Source organism: Balaenoptera ricei, chromosome 9, assembly GCF_028023285.1.
Source record: "Balaenoptera ricei isolate mBalRic1 chromosome 9, mBalRic1.hap2, whole genome shotgun sequence".
NCBI classification, from domain to species: Eukaryota; Metazoa; Chordata; class Mammalia; order Artiodactyla; family Balaenopteridae; genus Balaenoptera; species Balaenoptera ricei.
This window is the reverse complement of record NC_082647.1, coordinates 21853322-21873738: the sequence shown is the minus strand read 5'-3', so window position 1 is coordinate 21873738 and position 20417 is coordinate 21853322. Positions and strand designations below refer to the sequence as shown.

Below are 20417 nucleotides of genomic sequence, written 5' to 3'. Positions count from 1 at the left end.
ACAATGGAGGTGGGTGGGAACAAAGCTGTAGTGGAATAAGAAATGAGTTACAAGATGGTAACTCAAATCTGCAGGAACAAATGAAGAGAACAATAATTGGTAAATAAGAAGGTGACATAAAAAACTCTAAATATAACTTGCTTTCCTTTCTTTTCTCAACCTTAAAAAATGACATAAAATTATATTAATGAATAATTATGACAGTGTATTATTCGGTTTGTAACAAAACTATAAACCAGTTAGACCTAACAGACATCTATAAAATGCTCCAACCACCAACAGCAAAATACACATTCTTCTCAGATGAATATGGACTATTCTCCAGGATAGATTATATTCTAGATTATAAAACAAGCCCTAATAAATTTAAAAGATTTGAAGTTATACAAAACATGACTTCTGACCACAATGGAAATAAATTAGAATCAGTAAGACAAGGAAATTTGGTAAATTCACAAATATGTGGATATTAAACAATTCACTCCTAAATAACCGATAGGTCAAAAAAGAAATTACAAAGGAAATTAGAACATACTTTGAGATGAATGAAAATGGAAGCAAAACATACCAAAACTTATGGAATGTACCAAAGCAGTACCTAGAAAGAAATGTATAGCTGTAGATGCCTATATTGAAGAAAAAAAAAAAAGAAAAAAGATCTCAAATCAATAACCTATTCTTCCATTTTCAGAAACTAGAAAAAGAAGAGCAAACTAAACCCAAATCAAGCAGATGGAAGGAAATAGATTAGAGTGGAAATTAATGGAACAAAGGATAGGGAAAACAATAGAGAAAATGAACAAAACCAAAAGCCGGTTCTTTGAAAAGATCTACAAAATGACAAACCTCTAGCTAGACTGACCAAGAAACAAAAGAGAGAAGATTCAAATTACTAAAATCAGAAATAAAAGAGGGGCTTCCCTGGTGGCGCAGTGGTTGAGAATCTGCCTGCCGATGCAGGGGACACGGGTTCAAGCCCTGGTCTGGGAAGATCCCACATGCCGCGGAGCAACTAGGCCCGTGAGCCACAACTACTGAGCCTGCGCATCTGGAGCCTGTGCCCCGCAACAAAAGAGGCCGCGATAGTGAGAGGCCCGTGCACCGCGATGAAGAGTGGCCCCCGCACCACGATGAAGAGTGGCCCCCGCTTGCCGCAACTAGAGAAAGCCCTCACACAAAAAGAAGACCCAACACAGCCAAAAATAAATAAATAAATAAATAAATAAAGCAGCTATTAATTAAAAAAAAAAAGAAATAAAAGAGGACACTACTACCAACTCCACAAAAATAAAAATGATAAAAAAGCAAATACTATGAACAATTGTATGCCAATAAATTAGATAACTTGTATAAAATGGACCAATTCTTTGAAAGACAGAAACTACAGACTTCCCTGGTGGCACGGTGGTTAAGAATCCACCTGCCAATGTAGGGGACACGGGTTCGAGCCCTGGTCCGGGAAGATTCCACATGCCGCGGAGCAACTAAGCCCATGTGCCACAACTACTGAGCCTGCGCTCTGGAGCCCATGAGCCACAACTACTGAAGCCCGCATGCCTAGAGCCTGTGCCAGCAACAAAGACCCAATGCAGCCTAAAATAAATAAATTGGAAAAAAAAAAAAAAACTACACAAACTATGCAAGAAGAACAGAAAATCATAATAAATCTGTAACAAATAAACTGATTGAGTTAGGAATTTAAGACTTCCCACAAAGAAGAGGTCAGGCCCAGATGAGGTCACTGTTGAATTTTACCAAAATTTAAAGAATTAATACAAAATTTTCACAAACTCTTCCAAAAAATAGAAGAGGAAGTAACACTTCCAACTCATTCTTTTTTTTTTTTTTCTTTTTTTTTTAAATTAATTAATTTATTTATTTATTTTTGACTGTGTTGGGTCTTCGTTTCTGTGCGAGGGCTTTCTCCAGTTGTGGCAAGCGGGGGCCACTCTTCATCGCGGTGCGCGGGCCTCTCACTATCGTGGCCTCTCTTGTTGCGGAGCACAGGCTCCAGACGCGCAGGCTCAGCAATTGTGGCTCACGGGCCCAGCTGCTCCACGGCATGTGGGATCCTCCCAGACCAGGGCTCGAACCCGTGTCCCCCGCATTAGCAGGCAGATTCTCAACCACTGCGCCACCAGGGAAGCCCCCAACTCATTCTTTGAGGCTGGTATTACCCTGATACCAAAGCCAGACATCACAGGAGAAGTACAGAACAATATCTCTTATGAATAAAAATTGTCAACATTATACTAGCAAACTGAATCCAGCAACATATAAAAGTGACTATACACTTAGAAGAAAACAGGACAGAGCTTTACAACATTGGATTTGGCAATGATCTCTTGGATATGATACCAAAGGCGTAGGTAATGGAAGAAAAAATAGATTATGTCTAGAAATATAGAAAGAACACTTACAACTCAATAATAAGACAAATAACCCAATTTTAAAATGGACAGGGAACCCTCCTACACTGTTGGTGGGAATGTAAATTGGTATAACCATTATGGAGAACAGTATGGAGGTTCCTTAAAAAACTAAATACAGGACTACCATATGATCCAGCAATCCCACTCCTGGGCATACATACAGAGAAAACTATAATTCAAAAAGATACATGCACCCCAGTGTTCACTGCAGCGCTGTTTACAATAGCCAAGACATGGAAGCAACCTAAATGTCCATCGACAGATGAATGGATAAAGAAGATGTGGCACATATATACAATGGAATTACTCAGCTATAAGAAATAACAAAATAATGCCATTTGCAGCAACACGGATGGACCTAGATATTACCATACTAAGTGAAGTAAGTCAGACAGAAAGACAAATATCATATGATATCACTTATGTGTGGAATCTAATAAAAAATGATATAAATGAACTTTTTTACAAAACAGAAACAGACTCACAGATCTTGAAATCAAACTTATGGTTACCAAAAGGAAAACATGGGGGAAGTGATAAATTAGGAGATTGGGATTAACATATACACACTACTATATATAAAATAGATAACTAACAAGGACCTACTGTATAGCACAGAGAACTCTACTCAATATTCTGTAATAACCTATATGGGAAACGAATCTGAAAAAGAATGGAGATATATACATACACACACACACACACACACACACACACACACACACACCCCTGAAACTAACAAAACATTGAAAATCAACTATACTCCAGTAAAAATTTTAAAAAAATAAGTAAATAAAGCCATGTGAACCGATCTTAGGACCACACCAGGCATGCTCTACAAAAGCAACCTGGTTTCCTCCCAAAATGGATATATCCTGAAGACCCTAAATTGCTTATAAAAACAATTAAAGCCAATCACATTTGATACCCTAAAAAATAAAATGGACAAAGAATTTGAATAAACATTCCTTCAAGGAAGATATACAAAAGGCCAGTCAATAAGCACATGAACAGGTGCTCAACATCATTAGCTGTCAAGGAAATACAAATCAAAACTAAAATGAGATACCTCTTAATACCCCCTAGGATAGCTATAGTCAAAAAGACAGATAGTATTAAGGGTTGATGAAGATGTGGAGAAATTGGAATCTTCATACATTCCTCGTAGGAATGTAAAATGATACACCACTTTGGAAATCTATCTGGCAGCTCCTCAAAAGACTATAACGTAGAGTTACTATATAACCCAGCAACTCCTCTCCTACATATACAACCAAAAGAAATGAAAATATATGTCCACACAAAAACTGCACATGAATGGTCATAGCAGCAGTAGTCATAATAGTCTAAAATTAGAAACAATCTGGAGAAGTTGATTTGCAAACTACGTTCCTGCTTCTCCATTCTTTGGCCATTGAATACAGATTGTGCTGTTCCAGTCTCAAAAAAAAAAAAAAAGAGAGAGAGAGAAAGAGAGAAAACAACCCAAATGTCTCTCAGCTAATGACTGGTTAAATAAAATATAGTATATCCATACAATAGATGTTATTTGGCGATGAAAAGGAATGAAGTACTGCAACATGGATATAAACCTTGAAAACATTATGCTATGTGAAAAAGGCCTGATTCCATTTATATGAAATGTCCAGAAAAGCAAATCTATAGAGACAGAAAATAGAGTAGCAATTGCCTAATTGCTGAGGTTTGATGGAGGAGGAGGAGGTTAGGAGGAAATGGGGAGTGACTGCTAATGGGTACAAGGTTTCTTTTTGGGGGTGATAAAATATTCTAAAATTGACTGTGGTTATGTTTGCACAACTCTGTAAAAATACTAAAAAATATTGAGCTGTATACTTTAAATGGGTGAATTGTATAGTATGTGATGTATATGTCAATAAAGCTGTTAGATATATATAGAAAGATGGATGATAGATAGATGGATAAATGGATGGATGGATGGATGGATAGATAGATAAAGGTATTATTAGGACAAGGGATAAAAGAATGCCTAAACCCAGGCTTAGCCCAGGTACCACTGTTAGCCCTGACAGTTGAGTCAATAATAATGTAACATTTTGTTAATCGGGTTGCACCTAAAATGCTAATGCAGAGCTCTCTGTTAAACTGGCCTAGATCTCATAGCCAAGATAGAAGATTAGGGGGCATTTTTCCTTGCCCTAAGCCCAAACCTGAGTCTTGCAATTTTATCACCCTCCACTGGGTGTGTAATAAGAGAGCAGTCGAGAGCATCTGAGAGAATGTAGGAGAACCAAATAGCTGAACTTCATGGTGTGAGGGAGAATTGCCCTCCTAACACTGAGGCCACCACGAAGGAGGAAAGGGATGGGGGAGAAGAAGGGCGATGCAGAAGGCCCGGTGACCCTACTCACCGTAAATGTGGATCTCTGCCTGCAATTAGAGTACTGTCTCCTCTTGCAGAATAGGAAGGAGAGGATAGAGAGAAGGTTGATGTTCCTCTCCTTTAAGCTTGTAGTTGGAGGAAGATTCCTGACAGAGATATGTATAGAGATGCAGGTAGTGGAGAAGACAGGGTCAAACCAAACCTGAGCAGAATGCCTTGGTGAGTAAGAATGTTTCACAGTTCCATGAAAATCAAAGACCCATTAGAAGAAGCTGAGTAAGATTTTAACCCATAAAGAAATTGCAGAGTTATTAAAGCAATTTGTGTTTTATGGCAAGGTTACAATTGTTGGTATAAATGAAGTGCTTTGCAGATGTTACCAGGTATCTTAGGCAGGGGAAGCCATGCATTTACTGTATTAGTGCCTTGGGTGGTTCTTTTTTCAAAGTCTTCTTCCCTTCTCTTCTGAATGCATTTCTAGTCAGGGTACACTAAAGTTCTGTTCACGAAGAAGAATGAGGATGGAGATGAACTTCAAAACTGTACAGAAGAGATACAACCTAGTGACTTGCTTTATGGTGCATAGTTTTGTAGAAGGAAAATGACCTGCAGTGTCTTTGGTGAAAACAATCCTTTTCCTCTCTGTTTAGCTCCCATAACTGCAACAGTTTGACCTTTCAGTGAAATTAAGCAGCCCAAACCCCAAAGAAGGACACAGGGGTAACAGGAAAACCAGTTACAGCTGAGAGCAATGATTCTCTGTACAGACTTCCTGCCCTCCCATTTTGGGTTGAAACTTTTTCTTCATCTTTTTGAACTTTCTCTTCAGCTGCCTTTCATATGTAACACCTCTATTAGGGTTATGTGACTCTGACCACCAACACTCTTCCTGTGCCACCCACCTCCTTACCCTGGAAAGTCTGGCCTTCCAGAGAGCATCACCTTAGAGTAACTTACATTTCCAATTCAGATCTCCAGTCATCGTTTGTGGTGTCTTATAGAAAGGTGATTTGTTCACGATTCCCTTCTCCTTTGCAAAATTCTAATACATAGAAGGAATCAGAATAATATAATGAACATCCAATATCTACCATCTAGATCAAACAATTGCTAAAATTTTTCCATATATTCTCCATTTTTCCTTTTTCTTTTTTTTTTTTTGCTGAAGTAATTTAAAGCAAGTTATAGAAACATATATGTTTCCCTCCTAAATATTTCAACATTTATCTCTAAATAATAAACACATCTTTATCAGGTAAACACAGTTCCATTCTCACACTTCACATGATTCCTATAATTTCTCAATAGCATGTAATACCCACCCACATTCAAATATTCCCTACTTGTTCCCAAAATGTCTTTTTAAAAAATATGTGGCAAAATATGCATATTGTAAAATTTTCCATTTTAAGTGTCCAATTCAGTGGCATTGTCTATTCACAATATTGTGTAATCACCACCACTATTTCCAGAACTTTTTCATTATGCCAAACAAACTCTATACCCTTTAACAATAACTCTCCATTTCCCCCTCCTCCCAAATGGCTTTTAAAGATGGTTAATTCAAACATATTTTATCTGGTTGTTATGTTTCTTAAGGCTCCTAATCTAGACCTGTCTCCTCACACCATACCCACATGCATTTTATTTTTATGACATTGACTTCTTTTTTTTGGGGGGGTGGTGGTTAGAATGCAAGTTTTATTTTTGAATCCCCATTGAAATAAATATGTTAATCTTTGAAAAATATTTGGTTATATGCCACTAAAATTATCCCTAGAGCCCCCGGTGATAGTCATGCCCCATTCTGGAAAACACTACCATAGGGAATTACTGGGGTACCCTGCGGAGGTAGGATGAGGCCACTGCTTGTTGAGCAAGGGTCATCTGTGTCCCAGGTAAGCTGCTTGCTGCTGTTCATAATTCTCTGAGCCCCAGACCTACCAGCATATTGGATCTTATCTTTCCTGGCTGGCAACACTTTGGTGGCTCCCTATTCTCTTCTAGATAGAAGAGTAAATGCCTTAACATAACCTACAAGGTCCTTGGGGATCCTGGGATAGGCCTACCATGGCCCCATCAGGCTGGTGAAGAGAGGGAGAGAGGAGACAGGGAGGATCCCCTGGAGGAAGTGACATCTGAGCTGAAGTCTAACCGATTTATGGAGAGAACTAGGTGATGGTAGTGAAGAGCTTTTTTAGGTAGAAGGAACAGCATGTGCAAATTTCCTGAGGCAGGAAGGAACAATGTGCATGTGAGCACCTGAAAGAGGCACTAGAGGAAGAGTCGGGGAGAGGAGTTTGCAGGGGCCAGACCCTGCCTGCAGTCCCTGGAGGCATCACAAGCATTGCGATCTTAATGCTGTGCCTTTCGAGGAGCCATTTAGAGCTTCAAGAACAGTGACTTCAGTTACTTGAATAACAAATACTTTTTGAACACCTACTTCAGGTGGAGCACTGGAGATTTTAATAGAACAAGACTCTCATGGTCCCTGCCATCAGGAAACTTATATTCTTTTAAAAACAAAAGTTATACATATGCATGGTTTAAAGAAATAACAGGTATTATAAGGTTTTCTATGAAAACAGAAGGCAGTCCACTACCTTTTCCCCCATTTCCACTTTTGCAGAGGCATCCATTTTCAACTCTTTTAGCTGACTGTATTTTGGATTTATCTCCATTATCTCTAAGTAATCTTGTTTGTTTTTTTTTTGATTTTTGAATTTTATTTATTTTTTTATACAGCAGGTTCTTATTAGTTATCTATTTTGTACGTATTAGTGTATATATGTCAATCCCAATCTCCCAGTTCATCCCACCACCTCCCACCCCCCCACCCCCCACTGACATTGAGTTTTTGACGATTCTGGGCTAATTGTTCTGCATAGTGTCCCACCTGCAGGATTTGTCTGTTTTCTCATGGTGTTGTTAAACTTGTTCTTCTGTCCTCTGTATTTCTTGTAAGCTCAAAGTTAGATCAAGGCTTGATAAGAATCAGGTTAAACATTTTGGTAAGAATTCTTCATAGGGTAATGCTGTATACTTCCTACTGCCTCGTATTAGGCCCTACGTAATGTCTGGTTGTCTCACTACTAATGAAGTTAATACTGATCACTGGGTGAAGGTGATGACAGCCTATTTAAAAATGGGTTTTTTAAAATGGGAGCTTGACTACTTGCACTGTTTTAAAATGATTATCCCTACTTTGAATGTTCAGATAAAGGGGCTCTGAGTTGTTGCCTGGCACCTAGGAGACAGCATTTATCCTGAGTAAAGGATAAGAGGATTAAGACTGAGGCTTTGTCCTCTTTATGGAGTAGATGCAGGAGTTCATGTTTATCTCTGAGGGTGGTCAATCAGGGCAGAACGTTCTGGAATATGAAGTCTAGCAGAGACTGGGCCCTGAAGAAGGTACTCTGAAACTGGTCATTAGCCAGAATTTAACTATGAATAAACAGATCTTTTTGCTAACACTTCTTAAAGACAGTCAGAACATTTTGGGAGTTCAAATACAGAAGACTCTTTTATGGCATTTTAAAATAACTCTCCCTTCACCTTCTATTCTTCCCCGCCCCCCGCCAAAAAAAAAGCCCACTTTAAACTCTAGAGTAAAAAATTAAGGAAGAGCATTTTCTTTGGATGCAGAATAGATGGATCTTTAGATGTTTCTTGAGTACTGTTTAAATTCTAGAGTGAGGAAAAAGTATGCATCTATTCTCTTTGGTTGATGTTTACCTCTTATCTTTTAGCTATCATAAACTAAATAATCCGTTGAAAATATAAGCAACTAGGTTAAAGGATTTCATTATTAAAAATAAGAATTTGGGTTTCTAAGGAAAATGAGTTATTTTTTAAATCTCCAAATAAACACTCTCATTTTACAGCAATTAAGCACCAAAGTCAGTTAAACTTTGCTCAAGGTTGCCCTGTATTTCTGGATACCCAGAGGGGTTTTTTTGTTATTATTGCTTGTTTGTTTTTGTTATTTTGTTTTTCAGCTAGCACAAAGACAAGGGAGTTGTTGTGAATTTTCTGCATAGCAGGACAGAACTTAACCTTAGGATACTGGACTAACAGTTTTCATTTTACTACTGGAATTAGTAATATCCTTTTTCTCCATTTATACTGTAATTTTCAAAGATTCTGGCTTCCAAGTTACCAGTTGGGTAGGGGAGGTGGTAAAGGTCCCTTTGAGGAAATAGTTCTTCCACAATAGCACTACTGGTGGACCTAGCAACACTTGCCTATTACCTCCATTGGGGGTTACTATATTTGGTGATGAAGACCTCACCAGTAGTTACAAGAAAAGACAATGTGAACGGTCATCCATTCTTTTCCTTTTCTCTTCTTTTTTTTCCCCCCTCTTTATACATATCCTCCCTTCTTTTCTTCTTTTCTCTTCCTTCCTCCTCCTCCTTCTGCCTCTCTCCATGTTCCTCTCCCTCTTCACTCATTCTTCTTTTTTCTTCCCTTCTTTTGCCACTCATTCTAGATTGGCATACTTTAATGACTCCCCAGTTCCCACCAAATTTTGTGTTCCCGAAGGATTCCCTGCTTCACACCAGCCAGTGGTATGTCACTGAATATTTAATAGAATCAAAGGGGTGGGAGAATCCCAGAAGAGGAGGTCTGTGCCTGGATCTGTGTTCGGAACTCCCTCTGTTCAATTTCCATTTGTTTTGAACTGCCAGTTTCCATTCTGGTTTTCTGGGATCTCAGAGTTCTATAAGGATAGTAATGAAATTACTTGAACCATGTCCAATACATCAAAAAAGCCTAGAAGATATATATACATATATATATATATATATATATATATATATATATATATATATATATATATGTATATATACTTTTTTAAAAAAATTTATTTTTGGCTACGCTGGGTCTTCATTGCAGCTTGTGTGCTCTTTAGTTGTGGCCCATGGGCTCCAGAGCGTGAGGGCTCAGTAATTGTGGCCTGTGGGCTTAGTTGCCCCGCAGCATGTGGGATCTTAGTTCCCCCACCAGGGATCAAACCCACATCCCCTGCATTGGAAGGTGGATTCTTAACCACTGGACCACCAGGGAAGTCTGAAGACATTGTATATTTATTCACAATAAAGCCTGAACAGATTGACTAAGTAATGCAAAGCTTCTTTATTCTTGGGGGGAGCAGGGGGCTGGAAGATGGGGGGAGATTATGCCACACTAACTCATTGTAAAGACTGTATCTTCACAGTAAGAAGTTCTGGTTGGTTGTGTGTGTTGTCTATAAGGTAGAGAAAGTCTGTTGGAAAGAATATGGGTATGGAGGTAAGGCCAATCAAAGTTTAGTCTCTAGGGAGTTCCCTGGTGGCCTATTGGTTAGGATTCCAGGCTTTCACTGCCATGGCCCAGGTTCAGTCCCTGGTCAGGGAACTGAGGTCCCACAAGCCATGCAGTACGGCCAAAAAAAATTTGAGTGTCTAGCAATAAGACTTGAGCTATTTATTTAACATCTCTGAACCTCAGTTTACTCATCTGTAAAATGGGGCTATTCATTTCTATTTTTCAGACTCCTTGAGGATTTTAGATGATCTATGTAAAGCACTCATTAATACAATTCCTGGTACCTAATAAATAGTTAATATATTTTCTTTATGAATGTGATTTATTTAGTAGTTAAAAATCTTTCAAAGCATATAGCTTTGGGGGAAAAAATGAGATCATTGAGAGAAGAGGCTGGGAAGCACTCATATAACATAGTTCTACATGGCCACACAGATCCCTTAAGAACTCCTGCCAAGTCCTGAGGGCTCTGATTAGGGGATATACAAGGAGGTTGCACATCCTCTGTGTTAATCAACAGATCCTATCTTGAGGGGGATACTCAGTTGCCTAACCATACCTTAGCAACATTTCCTTAAGCCCACCTGTTTGTCTGCTGGATTTCTACGTGATTTTGACACAGCTCTGGTGATGAGCTTCAAGAAGTACCAGGTCTGCTCATGGCTATCTAACTGTAGCCAGGGATTTTAGGTGGGAAGACAAAGGAATGGAGCGCCTTGGGAAGATGGATAGAAGATGAAGTTTCAGGAGGAGATAAGGATCATCATAGCTTAGTTTGCACCCCTTGAAAATAGGGCAGTAGAATATATTTCTTGAAAAGAAAAGTACTATCCCAAGACCAACTCTTTCATCTCAGCCCTAAGGGACTCTTACAAAAAATGAGACTTTCTCCTAAATCTCTTACTTCTTCATCCCCCTGGGCCCTAACTCTCTCCCAGTTCATCCCTCTCTCTCTGCACTCCCAGGATAGGGAGATCAATTGCCTCTTTCCTATAATGGGATCAGGTTTACAGGTAGAAGCTATCTAGCATTTTCTAGGACTCTTGTCCCAGGCCCCTGCTAAATTTCACTTGGTAGAGCATCTGCACAAAGATGAACTATAGAATCCAGCTTTTAAGCTTGGTGTTTCTGTTGAGCAGGCCAAATGACTTTGGAATATTCTGTTTTAAGCTGAATTTATCCCTTGTTATTTTAAAAGCTATAACAAGTTGTTTTTTAAAATGTTTTCAGTCAGCACATCTTTATTTATTGTCCTTAAGACCCGAGGCTACTTGAAGAAGGATTTAATTTCCAAAGTTTGATAAGTAAACAAAAGTTTCCCAATAACATCTTCAGGCAAGCACCAAAAGACCTCATTTTTTGCCACAGTGCTTGGTTGGCTCCCCCATAATTGTCCATTAGTACTGGGCTCAACCAAACCTTGCATAATCACATAAAAAATATACCTTCAAACACAGTTACTTACTAATTGATTTTTTCTTTTTCTTCTTAATTACCATGTTTAGCAAAAAGCAAAAGTAAAACAGGTTTTAAATGTGGTATTATCTGACTAGACCCTAAGCATATAAAATCGAACAGACTATATTGGGGGTTCATATGATAACTATGGTCGGGAAATGGTTATTCACTGCTCTCCCAAGAGTTTGAAAACATCCAGAAGGGACTGGTTAGATAAGCAGAGGCTCACATGCATGGCTTCAGCTCTGTGGGAATGCCTAAGCTTTAAAATTAACTCCAGAATCCCACTAAATGTGATATTCCCTGATGTTGAGCTTTGTCTCTGATACCTTCTTTTGTCTTGATCCTCTGTAGCTGTGGACTGAGACTCCCGAAATTCACCCTAGTCTCTCTTCCTACTTGTGACCAGGAAAAAAGTTGGGAAATAGGGTTGTGTTAGTCAAGATAGGCTAATTGTTATAACAAATGACTTCAATATAACGGTTTGGCCCAATAAAAATATATCGTTCTGGTCATAGTACAATATAGATTGGGAGGGGTGGGGATGTATGGAATGTAGTGGTCAATCCTATGCAGTATTTCACGGTCTTCTTCCAAGGCATGCTCTAGCTTCCTCTAGGTTCTCAGAATCCTCTCCATTCAGCCAGTGGGTGGGGAAAGAGCCTGCCGTGTATTGCACAGGAGGCTTTTCATGCACCAGACCTGGAACTGGCACCCATCACTTCCATCCACATCCTGTTAGCCAGAACTCTGGCACATGGCTCTGCCCAACTTCAAGAGAGGCTAAGAAGTTTAGTCTAGCTATGTGCTGAGCTCATAACAGTTTCTGCCACAAGGGGAGACAGATAGCTCCTCAGGGCAGGCCAATGGTTCCATGCTTGTATATCATCAGAGGTCTGCAAAATAAGTGTACTGTCCTATTTTTAGGTCACTTAATGCCTATACCTACCATTAACATCTTGGTCAGTACCTGGAAAAAGTCCACCTGTCAAGATCAGCATCAACCTTGGTACCACCACAAATCAGTCCACACTGCAAACTTACTTGTTTATATTTAGGTCTTCCCAGGGTTTCAAGATACCTGGGCCAAGCCCATACATAGGTTCTCATTGGAAGTTGCTTATGCACTTGCACTTTGTTCTGCTCGTCAGATGGTTCCCATGACAAAGTCTGGCAAGTAGTCCATTGGAAGCCATTTGTAATGTCTAATCCAAACTTTGTCACATGGGACCTATGAGGAGAATAAATGTGTTATAAACATTTGAAAAAGTGTCTCCATACCTCTTCAAAAACTATGAAAAACATGTTTTTGTCTCTTCTCAATCAGTGTATTTTTCAGTTGTCACGACTCTGTAATTGTCTGCACTCTTGCTTCCTGCTTCTCTCATTAACCAATTTACAAAGGCTATTTCATAGTGCAACCATTTTGGAGACATCCATTTGTCCTCATTTACTCACAGGCAACTATTGCCATTGAGATTTTAGTTTCCTCCAATATTGTTTGTTCACCTTTTTTTTAAAAATAAAATTTATTTTATTTTATTTTTATTTTTGGCTGTGTTGGGTCTTCATTGCTGCACATGGGCTTTCTCTAGTTGCAGCGAGCAGGGGCTACTCTTCGTTGCGGTGCGTGGGCTTTCCATTGCAGTGGCTTCTCTTGTTGCGGAGCACAGGCTCTAGGTGTACGGGCTTCTGTAGTTGCGGCTCGCAGGCTCTAGACCACAGGCTCGGTAGTTGTGGTGCACGGGCTTAGTTGCTCCGTGGCATGTGGGATCTTCCCGGACCAGGGCTCGAACCCGTGTCCCCGGCATTGGTAGGCGGATTCTTAACCACTGCGCCACCAGGGAAGCCCTGTTCATCTTTTTATATAAAGAGGATGATGACATAGATTGTACAAGGTAATGATGGTAAAGTCCTGATTCTGTTCTGCTTTTCTAGTTGTAGTGTAAGTTTTCACCACCCCATCGACACTTTCCTCTTGTAATGTAAGACATGCACTTATTATATGGCTCATGGGATTAAGGGTGCAGTCTTCATTCATTTATTTATCCATTCATTCTTTCTGAAATAATTACTGAGTACCTACTGTGTGCCAGATAGTGTGATAGATGCTGGAGTCAGAGCAAAGAACAATACGTATAAGGTCCCTACTCTCACGGAGCTTATGCAAGAGACAGACTCTAAGTAAATAATAATGCAAAATATTAATTATAATTGTAACATTTGTATGGAAAGCTTATTTTCCTTTTAGCATTATGGATAATCTTGAATCACCAATAATTTTTGTTTGTTTTTTTTTTTAAACTGAGGTCTTTGTTCCTCTGTAAAAACCAGCTTCTTTTCCTTAGGGTAACAGTCATTCATTCACTGATAATATTCATCAGTTCATTAAATATTATTGTAAAACTACTATTTACCAGGCACTATGCTAAGATTTCCAAATACAAAAATGAAAAGACAATATCCTTGCCCTCAAGGCTCATAGTCCAGACTGACATGCAAACCACACAGAACACTATGTTAATTGTCATAATTCACTTAATGGAAATGTGAAAAGTGCAGTGAGACATAGGAAGAGGAGGACCTAGATCTGCCTACATAGGTCAGAGAAGACTTCACAAAGGAGGTAGCACTTGGACTGAGGTTTAAGGGTGAATAAGACTTTGCTAAGAAGACAAATCAAGGAAGGGCATGAGATGGCTCGCTGACCATCAGAGACTCATGCTCTCCTTCCATAGCATCAACTTTTTCTGGGAATTGGCCCAACCAACTTCCAATCCCCTATACATCTAGGTGGAACTAGGTGATCTGTTCTCATTAATGGGATGTGAGCAGAAGTGATGTACATCATTTCTAGACCAGGTTAAGAAGTAGGTATGCCTTTGACTTCCCTGGTGGTGCAGTGGTTAAGATCTGCCTGCCAATGCAGGGGACACGGGTTCGAGCCCTGGTCCTGGAAGATCCCACGTGCTGCAAAGCAACTAAGCCTGTGCGCCACAACTACTGAGCCTGCGCTCTAGAGCCCGTGAGCCACAACTACTGAAGCCCACGCACTGAGAGCCCATGCTCCACAACAAGAGAAGCCACCGAAATGAGAAGCCTGCGCAGCGCAATGAAGAGTAGACCCCGCTCACCACAACTAGAGAAAGCCTGCACGTAGCAACGAAGACCCAACGCAGCCAAAAAAAAGAAGTAGGTGTGCCTTTTCTTCCTTCTCTTTCCCAGCTGTTAGCTCTGGAAATAAAGGACTCTAAAGCTTAGAGGATGGCAGAGCTGCAAAATAGAAGGACCCTGGGTGGAAGGCGGCTTGCCAGACTGATCTGTTATATGACTAAGAAATAACATTCTAGCGCTTTAATGTACTGATATTATATAACTCGTTTGTTACAACAGTGAGCTCTACCTTAATTAATATAAGGCAGTTCAAGCAAAGTGAACATTATGTGCAAAGGCTTACTGGTGTAAGGTCTAGCACAGAGTACATGCTCAGTAAGTATTTGAAATTGCAGGAAAAGTGTTATGGGGGAGTACAAATAGTCCATTATAGCCAGAGTATAAAATACATGATTGGTGGGAGTGAGAGGAGGGTGGCACAATAGATAGGCATGGGCTGATCTCAAAGAACCTTGAATGTCACGCTGAAGAATTTAGGTTTAATCTTGTGATAGGAAAGCCAATGAAGAAAATTTAAAAGGTGAGAGGCAAGATCTCTGAGAAACACAACACCCAAGAACCTGCTTTAATTTTCTTTAAATGTAAGATGCGAATCCAAAGATGAAAGATAGGATTTCAGAACCAGAAGACATCATGGTTTAATCAAACCTCATTTAACAAATGAGGAAAGTGAGGTCCAGAGAAGTTAAGTACCTTTGCCAAGGTCACCCAGCTAGAATTGGGCAGAGCTGGGGACTAGAAGGCTAGTCTCTTATTGCCAGCCCTACAGCATTGCTCTTTCCACTGTGCCACAGTGCTTCAAAGCAGTTGAGACCAGCTGGTGTGCCTGTGTTTTCAGTTCCCTAATGAAGACTTTGGGGATTTGGAGGCAGGGTATTTACCATGGAAGGTTGTCTTCTCTGTAATTCCTCATCTGGCTTGAACCACTATTTTGGACAAGGTCCATTTTTCGGCATCAGATTTCCCTAGAGGACAATTGGGAATGTGCTTAGTGGCCTGTGGGGTGCCCTTGCACTTTCTGAGCTTTTTGGGGGAGGAGGAGAAGAAGGTAGCAGTGGTTTGAGCTCCTGGAAATGTTCCTGGTCCCTAGGCATCTGGGGAGTTGTTGGCCCTATCAGTGACTGTGGTTTAGCCTGCCAGCTGACTGTCCTTCAGGGGTCACATCAAAACATCTTCGTCAGCTTGTCTCTTTAAAGGGTCAGCCCCTATGGCTGGCATTTTAATATCATTTTCTGTTCATCAGTTCATTACTTCTGGTTTTCATATATTGTTAAGCTGATTCATTATTCATTATCATTATTTTTACTCCATGTGCCACCCAGAGCAATATGACATACATTTGTTTTTTAATAGCAAGTGGGGGCAAAAGGACAACTGTGCTGAGGCCAGTCTCAGGAAAGCATGACATGTGGTCTGACTTAAGGAGGACTCGGTATTATTGAATTATTTTACAACTGAGGAAGCCAGAGCACAGGTTGGGGGGCAGGGGAGGTCATTTGTCCAAAAGTCCCCAAGAAATCTGGGGAAAAATACATTTCTTGATGTTTTTTGGTCTAGCATTTTATAATCTCCTCACTCCTTATCCTTTGGATGTATCCTGGTTTTCTCCCTTGCATGCTGCTCAACTGATAGCGCAGATGGTTGGGATGAAGTATTAACAAAGATGAGATGCTGCCTCAGTCCCTGAGGAGTGCCTTGGTGGCACCCAAAGACAACGTCTTATGCAGTGGAAAGTGCTTGGGCTTTGAAGTCAAAGAGACATCAGCCACTCTCTAACTGTGAGACTTTGGGCAAGTTCTTAACGTCTCTGAGCTTCAGTTTCCTTTTATGTGAAATGGGAAAATAATGCAAACTATGAGGGTGGTTAAATGAATGAACATACATAAAGCTTCTGTCTTGGTGCTGGGCACACAGTTGGCTCTTAACAAGTGTTATTTCCTTTTCAGGTCTCTGAGAAGTTCCTATTCTTTTCCTCAATCCCTATCCTGGGTTCTGGTCAAGATGTGAAATGAAACAAAAGAGTGAGCAGACGGAGACCGAAAAACCACGTTGATTGCTGATAAAGTCTGTTTATTGTGAGAGATAACGGGATACTAAATACTAAATGAGTTTCAGAATTAGGTCGACTTGTTCACCCAGTCACAAGTAACATTTGACCAGGACAGGACTTCTCACGCTGGGAGTAGGAGTGGGAGTAGGAAGGGGACCCTGCTCCCAGAGGAGCAGACCAAGGTGACATCCTCACTGTGGGCAGGTGATGCCTAAGTGGAAGAAAGAAGGCGCTAAGCTGAGCCTGCCCTGTGTACTTCTCAATTCTCAAAGGAGATTAAGCCCCTCCGCTAAGGAGGAGGAGTAAGAGAAGTAGACAGACGCCAGGAGTGTCAAACGCCCACAAGGAAGGAAACCTCAGAAGCATCTCCCTCAGCATTTCCCTTCTCTTGTCCCCCTCCTCTCATTTTGTGCCGCTACTTTTTAGCCACCCTGTTCATGAAGGACACAGCTGTCAGTACTGTGGGTAGCCTCAGAATACAAAAGGTTGGGAGAAAGGTGTGGGAGAGGGAGGGAGAGGTTGTGTTGAGTCATTAGTAGAGAAAGAGGGGTGGCCACATAAATCCAGAAAGAAAAGTCTAAGTTCAGAGTCAGGAGTTAGAGGTCTGAAGGGAGGGAGGATCAGTGTTCAGAGACCTGAACTAGACAGGAGGGCACTGCAGGAGCATAATCAGAATTTCTAGGCGTGGGGCAGCACACTCTGGCCAGATCCCAAGAGGACAAGTAGGCATCAGGGTTCCAACATATCTGACCTCTGAGTCCTGGAACCACATCTCCTGGAGATGACTCTCAATCCTAGCATTGGATTATATACCCTCTACCTCAATTTTTAATCTTTAAAATATAAGCATATTTTGTGATTATAAAACCAATACATGCTCACTTTGGAAAATTCAGAAATACAGAGAGGTATAAAGAAAAAAACAAAAATAACCCCAAATCTCATCACAAAGAAGAACTAATATTAACTTTAGCTATATTTCTATTCAGTCTCTCTTCTATGCATATCATTATACAGATAAGGTGATTTTATCTATACTTGTTAAATTTGCATGCAGAATTTTTAACAATATTATAATCATTTCCCCATGTTATTAAAAGTTCTCAGTAATTAACATCATTTAAAATGACATTTCCCCTGGTTTTAAGCACATCTGGATCAATCTCTACCAATTTATGAAAATCCCGTGGGTCTGGAGAAATCTTCTAAATGTTTACCTTCTTTTGGGTTGGGGAATAGGGCATTCTCAAAGGCCAGGGCTCTATGGGGCCTGTGCATGGTAACTACTACACGGTACTTGATCTTCTGGAGAGTTCTCATATTTCTAGCAATTGATGACATGATTGATGAGAAGATGCCACCCTGCAAAATACAATAATTCAAAGCATAGGCCTTTCTTATACAACACATCATTGTTACACACTCAAAAGAACCACTGTATTATTTTGCTATGGCTGCCATAACAAAATACCACAGACTGGGTGGTTTAAACAACAGAAATTTATTTTCTCACAGTGCTGGAGGCTAAAAGTCCAAGATCAAGGTGTCAGCAGGTCTGGTTTCTCCTGAGGCCTCTCTCCTTAGCTTGCATGTGGCTGCCTTCTTGCTGTGTCCTCAGATGTTCTTTTCTCTGGGCATGGCTGATCCTGGTGTCTCACTGGGTATATTGAATTAGGGCCCACCTTAAAGACCTCATTTTAACTAAACCTCTTTAAAGACCTTATCTATAATATATAGTCTTTCATGAACAGCTTCTTTCACTTAGCATAATGTTTTCAAGGTTCATCCACGTTGTAGCATACATCAGTACTTCATTCTTTTTCATGGCTGAAAATATTCCATTGTATGGATATACCACGTTTTGTTTATCCATTCATCAACTTATGGACATGGGTTGTCTCCACTTTTAACTGCTGTAAATAATACTGCTATGAATGTTCATGTATAAGCTTTTGTGTGGAGGTATGTTTTCATTTCTCTTGAGTAGATGCCTAGGAGTGGAATTGATGAGTATTATGTTAATTCCATGTTTAGCATTTTGAGAAACTACAAAACTATTTTCCAAAGTTTTACATGCGTCATTTTACATGCCCACCAACAATATATGAGGGTTCCAATTTCTCTATATCCTTACCAACACTTGTTATTGTCTGTTTTTATTATAGCCATCCTTGTGGGTGTGAAGAGGTATCTCATCATAGCTTTGATTTGCATTTCCCTAATGACTAGTGATGTTGAGTATCTCTTCTTGTGCATATTGGCAATTTGTATAAATTTTTTTGAGGAATGTTTATTCAAATTCCTTGCCCATGATTTAACTGTGTTGTCTTTTTATTATTGAGTTGTAATATCTTTTTATATATTCTGGATATAAGTTCCTTGTCAATATACAATTTGCAAAGATTTTCTCCCATTCTGTGGGTAGTCTTCTTACTTTCTTGATGGTGTCCTATGAAGCATAAAAGTTTTTAATTTTAAAGTCCAATTTATCTATTTTTTTCTTTTGTCACATCTGCTTTTGGCAACATATCTAAGAAACCATTGCCATATCCAAGGTCATAAACATTTACTATGTTTTCTCCTAGGAGTTTTGTAGTTTTAGCTCTTAATTTAGGTCTATGATCCATTTTGAGTTAATTTATTTGTATGGTGTAAGGTGTAGCCCAACTTCATTCTTTTGCATGTGGATAGCCAGTTGTCTCAGCACCATTTATTGAAAAAACTACTCTTTCCCTATTGAATTGTCTTGGGTCCCTTGTCAAAAAATCAACTGACCATATACGTGAGGGTTTACTTCTGGACATTCAATTCTATTCCAGTGGTCTAAACATGTATCCTTATGCCTTAGATCTTGATTATTGTAGTTTCATTGTAGATTATGAAATCAGGAAATGAGCATCTTCCAAATTTGTTCTTCCTCTTCAAAAGTGTTTTGGTTATTCTGGGTTACATTTCTATATAAAATGTAGCATCAGCTTGTCAATTTATGCAAAAAAGAAAGATAGAAAGAGTGCTAGGATCTGGATAGGATTGCCTTGAATTTCATTTTCTGATTATTCATTGCTAGTGTATAGAAATACAACTGATTTTTGTATATTGCTCTTATATCCTGCCACATTTCTGAACGCGTTTTATCTTATTTTCTTAATCACGATGCTTTACTGCTTACTCTGTGTGTTAGATATTATAGAAAATACAAAAATGAACAAGATATGGTCCCTGTTCTGAAGAAGCTTATAGCCTAATTCAAGAAATAAGACATAAACCTATTGAGTGAATAATAGCCTGTTTCAGCAATGTACAGGAAAATACAGAATTGGCAAGTGAACACTACAGATAATTAGAGCTCTAGCAAAGTTCGGGGGTAGAGAGACAATTAAAAGTTGGAGAGGTCTGGGAAAAACAGAGTAGAAAGGATCTGAAGGCTCACTGATATGAACCATTCCCATAAACAAACTTTTAATTTCAGTAATCCTAAAAATCTCAAGACATCCTTCTGCTATGGATGACCCTCTGAGTTACCAGTGGAACATATATGCACTATCCAGATTTAATAAATTATAACAACTTGCCATATTTGCTTAAATTAAACTATAAATACAGTAAGTCCCCTACGTACGAACCTTCAAGT

At 39.5% G+C, this 20417-nt stretch overlaps 1 protein-coding gene and 1 long non-coding RNA gene across 7 annotated transcripts in view; one reads left to right on the top strand and one right to left on the bottom strand.

The window, feature by feature from the left end:
- MKLN1 (muskelin 1) overlaps positions 1–20417 on the top strand; it is a 361821-nt gene that overhangs the window by 119830 nt on the left and 221574 nt on the right. The gene's annotated exons all lie outside the window — the stretch shown is intronic.
- LOC132371800 (uncharacterized) overlaps positions 1–20417 on the bottom strand; it is a 54530-nt gene that overhangs the window by 6556 nt on the left and 27557 nt on the right. For 3 of the 6 annotated variants that reach the window (XR_009504974.1, XR_009504976.1, XR_009504979.1), the window contains exons 3-5: positions 18004–18148; positions 12607–12793; positions 5752–5836 (exon numbers count right to left, since the gene is read on the bottom strand). This is a non-coding gene — a long non-coding RNA (uncharacterized LOC132371800). The remainder of the gene's footprint in view (positions 1–5751; positions 5837–12606; positions 12794–18003; positions 18149–20417) is intronic. The other 3 variants (XR_009504975.1, XR_009504977.1, XR_009504978.1) reach the window with 2 other exon arrangements.